Source organism: Poecile atricapillus, chromosome Z (genome assembly GCF_030490865.1).
Source record: "Poecile atricapillus isolate bPoeAtr1 chromosome Z, bPoeAtr1.hap1, whole genome shotgun sequence".
NCBI classification, from domain to species: Eukaryota; Metazoa; Chordata; class Aves; order Passeriformes; family Paridae; genus Poecile; species Poecile atricapillus.
This window is the reverse complement of record NC_081289.1, coordinates 121726271-121737919: the sequence shown is the minus strand read 5'-3', so window position 1 is coordinate 121737919 and position 11649 is coordinate 121726271.

The window sequence follows — 11649 nt, the reverse complement described above, 5'->3', positions numbered from 1 at the left end:
TCCCTGTTTTGTAAGAAAGGATTACAAATACTAACCTTTATGACCACTAAACCAGTGAGTTACCATGAAATATCTCTCTAGCCTTCTATTTAACACAAATCTTACAGGAAGTTAGTATTCCTCCGATCTATCAGTGTCTCAAAGCTGGCAGAATTTGGCCAGTGCATTCACAGTGCATTCACACCAAGTCTTAGCAATATGAAATCCCACCCTAAAAAATTCAGTGTGGGGAGCTGTGTGGGCAGAAGTTCTGGCACTTTCACACTTTGGAGATTCCCAATACCTAAGTCATGGGCAGACACATTCCTTTCCCTATGTATATTCCTTTCCCTATCCATATTCACATCAGGAACAGAGTGGAGCAGCTGTATATTATCAACTAATGCATCTCCAAGTGCTCCCACTAACCAAGCTGCATGAAAGCACCCAGATATTTTGCCTCAGTTCATCTCCCTGCTCCCCTGCTGTATCTTTCCATCTTGTGCAACCCCAAGGTCAAAATGCAGACACAATGAGCCAAGAGCAGTTTGCTTATTGGACTCCAGACTAACCATTCCTTTCCTCTCCGTGCAGTTTTCCGTGCAGCATGTCTGCAAGACAATTTGCTCACCACACATCTGCACTATCACCATGGGCAGCAGAAAGAAATGGCAGCAGCATGCAAGCATACAGAAGGAGGAAATGCAGGATCATTCTTTGGCAACAGTTTGTAGCTAGAACAGCTAAAACCAATTAGAAAATTGCACCATTACTCATGTGTCTGAAGTTAAGGGAGTGTGTCTGTGTGTGTGTGTGAACCTGGACGCTGCAACAGATTGTAGAAGCCTCCCTTCTGGGAGAAAGCAGGCTACCATTTTATAGCAGTGCTTCTAAGAAAACACTTTCCAGCTTGGGGAAAAGATTATTTTTAACCGTGGTCATTTTAATGATCTATTTTACATCATTACCTCAGAAAAACTGCAGTGATACAGCTAAGGAGGTAGTGAGATATGATGCAGGAGTAAAAACAGAAGGAAATTTCTGAAGTTAATCTTTTTACCCTTTCTAAAGCAGTGTGAACTGCCCTCAGAGCTTTATGGGAGAAGACCAATGAATGGCTTTAAGAAGTTGTCCTTAATTCATTCTGTTGCATGTATTGTCTCCAGAACTGTACTCCAGACATGAGTTTTAAGACTGATAGTATTTTGAGGGATAGGAAAAGCTACAGACTGTATTAGATAAACTAAAGATGTAATGTACTTCTGATACAAGAAAATGAAGCCTATAATCACATAGACATGACTTTAGAAGCCAAAAGATATTTTCCTAGCTTTTTAATAATAGAATTTCACCTACAGTAAAAAATGTCTTTATTTTTAATATCTTCCTCTAGATTAATTTCATACACTTTGAATGTTTCTCAAAGAAATCAGATGTGATGGCACTATTCAACTATTAATGGGAACCGAAGCATTTACTGGAAGAGAAATGCAGCCTTAAAAAAGCCCTGATGTAATATTTATGACTGCAAACTGTAGACTGACTTTAGGTACATGATGATCCTCTTAAGTAGGTCATCCTGGTGAATCTTTTATGCCAAGGCAGTTTCTCTAACTACAGCTTTTCAGTTTTCAAGGTGGTCCATAGAAGTTATCCTTTGTGCGCTGGATTAGATATCCGATCCTTACCTGTGTGTATCTACAGTATTTTCTAGGTGTTAGTGAACATGCAATGCATCAAAACATTCACTGGATCTGCTGAAGCCTCCTACAAATACTTTCAAGAACTTATTGAACTCCTAAAAGGTACTTTTCTGAGTGTTAATGAAAACAGTGTGTTCCTAGATTTCAGATAATTTTACAGTGCCCATGCAACCCATATAACCTGAACTCTGAATTCCTCTAACTCTTAGACTGATATCTGTTTATTTTTGTTTTTTGAGTAAGGGTTTTCCGTTGTCAAATTCTCTATTATTACCACATGTGTACTACTACATGTGTACTACTACATGTATTACTATTACACGTATATATGCATGTATATACACATATATATACACACACATACAATAGATACATGCACACACACACACACACACACACACACATATATATGTCCCAAAGAAAGCAAGAGTTTAGCAATACCAAATGAACAAAGAGTCTAAGAGCCAGCACTCATAAAACCATGCTTTACTATTCCATAATACACCTACCCTGTGAGTTCAACAGACTCAAAAAAGACAAATTTGCAAAAGTAAGTGAACTTATGCTGCAGTTTGTAATAAAACAGGTACATCAACAAGGGATTTCATGTGTTCAAACTTACTAAGAGCATAGCTCTGCCATCAAAAAACATGCAGATAGAGCAAAATTTCTGTTTGGGCAGAAATCAGAAATGTCTCTCTATCTTGCTTAAGATTCCAAGCAAAATGCTTAATACGAACACTGTTTTTTCTAAACAGCTTTTCCTTCTCAATGAACTGAAATCTGTGCCTTAAGTTGATAAGTACAAAGAGGAATAATTTACAGCCCATGCATGATAGCTTCCCACCCTTTCAATTATGTTGGACTGATTACTACAAGTAAGTAACTGGAAAGTCTGAAAGAGTAAGGATTAATGGCTACATGAGAAGCATAAAGCAGAAAAAGTAATGATAGTCTAGCTATATACTCTTCTTTGTACCAACCAATTAATCCAACATGTTTGCTGATTTTCACTAAACCAAACACCACATTCCTATTCAATTCCTTCAACTAAAACAAAAAAAAAAATTCTCAGGAGACTAGTGTTTCTGCCAGAAATGGAAATACTCCTTTAGGAAACACCTACAAAAACATTTTGTAAAAACACTCAAAGATGCTTACACAAAAATCAAATTGTTTTCTTGCTCTAATATTTATTCTTTTCCATTCTGTTACATTCACAGATTTCAGTATATTTAGCATTCTGAATAGGTTGTGCTACATCTATCCTAAAATAAAGTTTGCAGATTGCAAACTGTATCAGTGAAATCCCATAAAGATATAAATCTATGACAAGTCAGAAAAATCATTCACACAAAGACTTAGATCTTTGTTTAACATAAGCTGTGAGAAGACTCACTGGGTACTCCAAATTAACTATATGCATATAAGATAATAAAGTCTTCAGAACACATCTGGAAGTCACACTCAAATGTGCATTTCATGTACTCTTGGGAATTTCATATACATCTTTTCTGCCTTTCTCCTGAATCTATAATGCCTTTCCAAAGGGAAAAAAATAGTAAAACTCATTTCTAATCAAAGATGTTGTCTTTTTAAATATTTTTCTTTACATTGTGATTCTACCTTTCTTACTGTTTTTTTTATTATTATTATCAAAGATAATATGGATACAGGAGGTTTGTGTTTTCCAAGTTTATCTGTTGTTAGAAATTAGTCATCATGCGAAAATATAATCCTTGGTTAGATCATAACTACTTCCAATTTTGCTACCTTGTCAAAGGATTTTATATCCCAGATTAAATATAGACACTTGGACTATATTCTCAGCAATTAAGAAAATAAAACAACCCTCTCTTGAATTCACTGGGATACCTACAAACTTCTTCCTCATCTCTCCATGTGCAAAGCCTTTTGTTTATTTTTACAGGGTAGTATTTACTTCTGTATTCCTAATAAAGAATAGATTCCTCAATAAAGGGCATTTATTTATAGAGGTATTATTCATTTATTTAAAATAAATAAGAGCTGGAATCAAAGCTGGTGTGAAGCAGATTTCTTTTAGGTAATGTTAGCGGATTAAAAGCCAATTTTCTATATTTTAAGCAAATTCTCTTTCTCTCATGTTGAGAGTCACACATGCAGGCTGCGCTCTTCTAGCTCAAGCTGCAGTAGACAGAACTGTGTATAACACTGCAAGGCTGCAGTGCCACCACTAGTGGCAGTTCCCAACACTCTCCCTGTTTGGAGGGTATTTTCACCACTTGTGAAAATCATCCTCTCTGCACACACAACACACGTACACAAGATGAGCATGGGAATTCATTTATCTAGTACACATCAATGATCCTGAGCTCAGCAGGAATAGGGTCTTCATGGTACACTGCAATCTCTTTTTTCCCATTTCATTACTTTCCTTCCTCATTAAACCAGAAGAGATAACTGTTTCTGTGCCATATGCTCTACCTGCCCAGTTCCTCTTAAACTATTTAACTAATTTACCTAATTAGAACAGAACAAGTAGAATTGTTTTTAGCTTGTTTTGACTTGAAATTTGATAACCTTTATCAGAAAAAAATATATTTGCCTGAAAGCAGAATGTATGTGGCCATCCATTTTCAACTAAAAATACTACCTTTAACTGCCCTGAAGAGCCTTAAAGTATCACCAAAAACAAATAACTAATAATTCTTTCCTTACAATGCTTTTGATCACAGGCCTAGCTCTTTCCCACTCGTAGCTGGATATATAATCAATGAAACCAGGGTCTGCAAAACTCTCCTTTAAGCAGCACAAACTAGATATCTGTATGATGAAATCAGTATGATGAAATCATCAGTATGATGAAATTGGACCACCTTAAACAATGAAATCACAAACCTAAGACAAAAGCTATAAACTCCGTCCAGTGAAAATCAGGAATAATCTGTGATAAAATTTCAATAATATTGTAAAAACAAATTCTCCAAAAAAGGCTGAGTGGAAAATTATAGCTACAAAGTTAGGAGACAGGACATTCTTTACTTTATACTTCCACTGTATTAGTCCTCCATGAATTACTTCTATGCTCCAAATATCTTTCAAAGGATATCCTGAGGAAGGTATGATGATGGTAAGTTTTTTGAGCACCACCATCCTAACGTTGACGTAGCCATGTCTGTTTCAGCTCACTCTTATTAGATACACTCAGTCTTCTAAACCCCTTTGATCCACAGTTCCACCTAAGGTCAGTCTCGAATGAAGATTCATCTATGCTCCCCCCTCTCTTATTAAGCCTTTTTCATGCTTTCTTTTGACCTACAAGAAAGGTTCAATACTGGCAGCAAGAGAATTATTGAAGGTAATATAGATATTACCTACTCTCTGGTTGTAATAACAACATCTAATTCCTTAGAATTAGACTCAGTTCAATGCACCCCTAACAGGCTAGACAGTGCTACAAAACTGAAATAGCCATATTACTAATTAAATTATAGCAACATAACTGTAAAGACCCTGGAGTGGTCCTTTCCTTGATTTTTTATTTAATCAAGAGCTTGTTTTCCAGGGAAAAGGTGACTGAACAAGTGGATATGGTTCGAGATGTCTTTTTGTCTTTCCCACAGTTAACAGAGAATATACACAGAAAACTTTGCTAGTCCTCTGGTTTTAAGGTTTTTTGTGGGGTTTTTTGGGTTTTTTTGTTTTGTTTTTTTAAATCTAATGCTTGATAGTTGTTTTGCCTTACTGTACATAAATACCAGAGTTTTGATTTTTTTGTCAGTTTTGCAATCAACCTGATCACTCTTTGGCTACTTCAAGTATTTTCAAATACTTTCTACATGTTTTTGCCTGGAAAACACTAAATAAAAATCATTCTCATTGAAGACAAAGCAGGATCATTAAAATGTTCTTCCAACATTGTGGTTAGAATTTGTTATTTAAACACTCTACTATGCTTTCTGTGGACTTCTTCACTGAAGAAGTGCTCCCTTCCAGTCATTCTGATATTTACTCAAAGCATATATTATTTCCAGGATCTGTGTTGAGTGGTGGTTAATACAAGTAGAATGCATCAATTTGCTCAACAAGAATTGACAAGAATCAAACATCATCCAGCCTGAGTGACATAAACTAAGTCTCATCAGTAAAAGTTAATGAGATTTCATACTGTACTCGTATTACCTGAATGACAACCCAAATCTTAGGAAAGTTGAAATTTCATTATTTTTAAGAATTTCTTTTTAACTAAACATATTCAAACATACCTCTGCACTTTTAAGGCTGCTTTAAAAGTAGAAAAAGAATTGTAAAAGGAAATTATTCCCCCTGAAGCCAAGGACTATTTCTGTTCTCATACCTACTACTGAAAATTCACTTTCATCATCAGTGCTTCCAATATATTTTGTACTTTTCAGTTGTCGGAATCACAGTGGAAAGCATCATCCTGCATTTCAATAATGAGGGAACAGCACAAAGCAGTTGGACAAGCAAGTTTTCATTGCTCAGTGTTAGCAATAAAAAACCAAACAACAACCCTCTACCAAAAGCACACCAACTAGCAATTTCTGTCTTGTATGTCATTGTCATGTTTGCTGCTGTACAGAAAGCAGACAAGTCTTCTCTGAAAGTAAAGGCCCACGAGCAGTTATGAATCATCTGAGATCAAAAGAAGGCAGAAAAAAACTCCACTCACAAGGAAGAAGAGGGAAATGTGGGGATAGATATATATTTTTTTAAAAAAACATATTCTAAAAGCACCAAGATTGAAGCTCTAAGGACAATAGCCTTCTATTGGAAAGATAATAAGACAAAGGACTCCTATTCTGGAAGTAAAATAAGAAAGTGATGCTCTGTGGAAATTCTCCAGGGAATAAAATCTGCAAATGCAACGGGACAAGCCTCAGCCACTGAAGCAGCCAAATCTGCAATTGTTTTGCCCAAATGTGTGGTGTGCAGGTACTTTGAAACAGCAACTGTACAAATACTAGACTGAGAGATGCCACAGAATAGCTCTGGACCTTAGGGAAAACTTGGGAAGGTTAAAGGACAGCTTGTAGGGCAAGTTGTATTTACAGACAAGCTGGAATTACGTATCTTTCCTTTCTTCCTGAAATAAAAGAGACAAGCATTCTTTATATTTTAGGAGTAAATACAGGGTCACAGTCTCAGATCCCACTGGGAAAAACTTTCTGAAAACATTTAGCTTTTCATTCTGCTTTCTGCTGGGGCACATCATTCCTGTGCCTGCAGAATGAGAGTCTAAAGACTCTTCTCAGTTCTGCCAATTCTATCTTTATCTGATGGTGGTTTACGCTGGCCTCCACATGGGGAATTGGATGCTGTGCTCAATAAACCTGGTAAGAGAGTAGTGGTTGCTCAGCATAATGTTAAAAAGTACTTGAACATCCTGTTTTCTCATCCTTACTCCCAGTCACTTTGCAATTCACTCAAAGCACATACTGTTTTTGCTTTATCTTTAACATTTGTTGCTTTTTTATTATTGTAGCAGGATATGAAAAATTGGGGAAAAACCATTAATTTTTTTAGAATTCTTAGGTCTCATTCCCTTTGCTACATTTTTAGGATGATGGTTGCTGAACTTTATACTTCAATTTTATTTTTCAAACTTGACACTAGACTGATATTAGGTCTGAGAATCCCAAGCATTCATTGACCTGCTCCTCTCTTAGTGTAAGATTGCCTTTCTTGAGCAAACAGACAAACTATATATAATGCTTTTTTATGACTGAAAGTCTATTTCCTCATTGACCCTCAGACAAAATCTTTATCAAAATATGTTGTGAAAATAGATAAACACTAAAACCAACAGTAACATAATAAGCTTTTCTGGTGAGGGACTGCTTCAACTATGGAATCTGAGAAGAAACATCAATTTGAGCAAAAAAGCAAGGGGAAAACCAGTAGTTTCATGTGAGAATTAAAACTACATGAAAACATAAAAAAAGTCTAGCTTAAAAAATCATACAAATCATACAAGTAAAGCTATGTTTAACTCTTAACATACACATGTAGTTAATATATGAGGCATATATATGCTTACACAGAAAGAAATCACAGAATCAGAGAAATGGGTCAGACTGTCAGTCATCTTGTTCAATCTCCATGCTTAAGCTGGGCCATCCCAGAACACATGCCACAGGATTGCATCCAGATGGTTCTGGAATATGTCCTGTGAGGGGGACTCCACATCCTCTCTGGTCAATCTGTTCCAGTGCTCAGTCACCCACACAGTAACAAAGCTCTTCCTCACATTCAGGTGGAATTTCCTGTGCATCAGCATCTGCCCACTGTTTCCTGTCCTGTTGTGTGGCAGTGCTGAGAAGAGCCTGGTCCATCCTCTTAATACCACTCCTTCATATACTGATATACATTGATGAGATCCCTTCTCAGTCCTCTCCAGGCTGAAGAAGCCCAGTCCCATCAATAAGTGGAAGATCACTTGGAGCATCTCATAAGATCCAGTCACCTCATCGCCTTTCCAGCACTCCAGTGAACTTGCTCCAGGAGCTCTATGTCTCTTGTGTTCTGAGGAGCCCAGAACTGGACACAGCACTCCCAGGTGAGGCCTCACCAGGACTGAGTACAGGGGCAGAATCCCCTCCCTCAATCTGCTGGCAATGCTCCTCCTAATGCCCCCCAGGATCCATTGTCCTTCTTGGCCACCAGGACACACTGCTGGCTCATGGACAGTTTGTTGTCCACCGGGACCCCCAGGTCCTTCTCTGCAGAGCTGCACCCCAGCAGGTCAGCCCAAGGTACCTGGGGTTTTTCCTCTCCAGGTGCAGGACCCTGCATTTGCCTTTGCTGAATATCAGATGGTTCTTCTCTGCCCATCTCTCCAAACTGCTGAGGTCCTTCTGAAGGGCTGCACAGCACTCCCAGAGTTCAATACATTCCATTTATTTCAAGGACAGCTCCACCACGGTCTCCTTAGTCTGTCCTTCCTGAGCAGCATGTAGCCCTTCATGACAACATTCCAGTCATGTGAGCAGTCCCACCATGTCTCCTTTAAAGCAGGAAGATCGAAGCTCTGCCACTGCATACAGACCTCTAATTGCTCCTGCTTGTTTTCCATACTACACTGCTGTCGATTAACCCCAGTCAGCAGCCGAGCCTCACACAGCTGCTCACTCCCCCTCTGGCAGGGTTGGGAAGAGAATCAGAAGAGTAAAAGCTGGGTAACTTCTGTGTTGAGATAAGGACAGTTTAATGAGGAAAGAGAAGGCCACAACACAAGCAAAACAAAAGAAGGAATTAATTCATTTCTTCCACGGGCAGGCAGGTGTTCAGACATCTCAAAGAGAGCAGGGGCCTTCCCACGTAAATTACTGGGGAAGACGAATGCCATCAATTCCAAATGTTCCGTCCACTCCTTCTTCTCCCTACTTTTTATGCTGAGCATGTGGTCTGTTGGGGTCAGCTGTCCTGTGTCTCCTCCCAGTTTAGTAACAAATCATAAGAAACAGATAACTCTGGAGAAGAAAATCACAAGTTCATTCAAACTATGAATATCTGTGCTTGGTGGGTGTATTGGTCTTGTGTGGCAAGGTTTTCGTAGCAGGATGGCTACAGGGTTGACTTCTGTGAGAAGCTTCCAGCAGCTTGTGTCCAGCAGAGGCAGTGCCAGCCAGTTGGGAGATGGATCCACTGCTGGCCAAATGGAGCCCATCAGCAGTGAGGTTAGCGTGGCTGGGATAATGCATTTAAGAAGGGAGAAAAAAGAAAACTGCAGATAGAGAACAGTGGAGTGAGAAGCTGTGAGTGGACCAGCTCTTCAAACACCAAAGTCAGAGGAGAAGGAAGGACAGGAGGTACTCTAGGCACTGGAGCTGAGATCCCCCTGCAGCCCATGGTACAGAGTGTGGGGAAGCAGCTGTGCCCCTGCAGCCCATGGAGGAGCAGAGATCCATCTGCAGCCCACTGAGGAGCCCATGCTGGAGCAGGTGGATGTCACTGAAGGAAACTGTGATCACATGGAGAGAACCTAAGCTGGAGGAGTTTCCTGGCAGGACCTGTGGCCAGGAGATAAAATTATAAAAGAAGGCCATACTGTAGAAGATTTACAGCACGATTTGTGACCCTGCAGGGCAATGGTGCTGGAGTATTTTGTGAAGGACTGCAGCCTATGGGAAGGACTCATGTTAAAGAAGTTAATGGGGAACTGTCTCCTGTGGGAGGAACCCAACACTGGAGCAGGGGAAGAGTGTGAGGAGCTCTCCCCCTGAGAAGGAAAGAGCGGAAGAGACAACACTGACTGAAACTCCCAGTCTCCATCCCTGTGCAAGGGGGAATGATTTAGATAAAACTGGGAATGAAGTTAAGTCTGTGAAGAAGGCGGTGAATGGAGGTGGTTTACTACTTAATTTCTAGTTTTTGTAATCCGATTTTATTTACAGTAAAGTAAGATTCTCAAGTCAATTCTGTTTTGTCTGTGATAGTAGTTGGTCAGTGGTGTCTCCTTATCCTGATCTCACACATGAGATTTTCACTACGTATTCTCTCCCCCATCCAGCTGAGGAGGGACAGCAGTTTAGTGAGCATCTGGCATTCATACAGGGCCAAAACACCAGAGTGGCATAGCTTGGTCTGTTTGGACTTTGTTTTCCCACCAGTGCCAGGAAGCAATGAAGGAAGTGAACAAACAAAGCATTCTCTGATAACTATTTCAATAAAGACATTCATTATTGCCATATCTCATAAATGTGGCTACACCAAAATGGAAATTCAAGATCGGGAATATATTCTTTGAATTAAATTAATATTTACATAGTTTAAATTTCAGTTACTTCATTAACTCTGCACACATGGCCCTAAGGATTTAGGTGAATAACAAGCAGAGCACATTCCACCATGATAGCTGGGTCACTTTAGGAGGAATGCTCTCCACTGGCTGAAGGGAATATTTCCCCTGTGTGGCCACATCCAACTTCATGCACCTCACCATCACCACAGTCTGAAGATGATCACTGGAGTGGTTAGAGGCCAGGATGCATCATGCACAAGCAGAGTATGTTTTTTTTGCCCAGTCTTCAGGGGAGAATTCTTAAGGAGAAATCTATTCACCATCTCCCATCATCCAATGAGGGATTAAAAATGCAATGAGGATGGGCTCTTTTCAGAGGCAAAGGACAGAAAAGAGGAAACAGTTGCAAGTTTCAGCAAGGGAAATTCCAGACAGTTCTAAGGAAGAAATTCTTCATGTTAAGTCTCCAGCCATGTACATAACTACAAAGAGGAGCACTGGGGTTCCCAGAATTGGAGGTATTCAAAACTTTACCAGACAAGACTCTGAACTATTTAAATCCAGATATTAGATAACCTCCAAATTACTTCATCCAAATTACTCTATCATTCTGGGACATAAAAAAAAAAAAGTGTATTTTCTTATATTAAACAAATGTAATTTTTTATAAATTAATAATTTTTGTATTTTTATAAATTAAAATTAAGCATCTAGTGCTGACCATGTCAATATACAAATATATATTTCACAGAATAATGAAAATAATGAAATATTTATATATTTAATATATATATTAATTTATATATATTTCAGTATAATAATGAAAAAGGTTTAGAATCAAGTCTGGTAAACTAGAGAGAGACAAAAGGACACCTCATCAGAGTCTAGAAGATGAATGACCGTTTAGGTCCCTAAACTGTTAGCTAAAATTGGCTAAGCAACCACTGCCCATATGAGAAGAGAAAACAGTCTTCTGCTTTTAAACAAATTTTATTTTGGATAAGCACTGGGCAAAGATGAGAGAGTTGAACAGATTTGAAATATGTATCAGATTTTTGTCACATTCCTGTCACATGCTATAAAAATGACAGTGTTTTTATGATTTTGTTCTAGTTCAAAATCTTTTACCTCTAGTGATTCTGAAATGCAAAAAAAAGTACTATTATTCTTGCTATTTTTGCTCTGTTTTGAAAAGTAAAATTAGACCGTAGGTAGCATGTT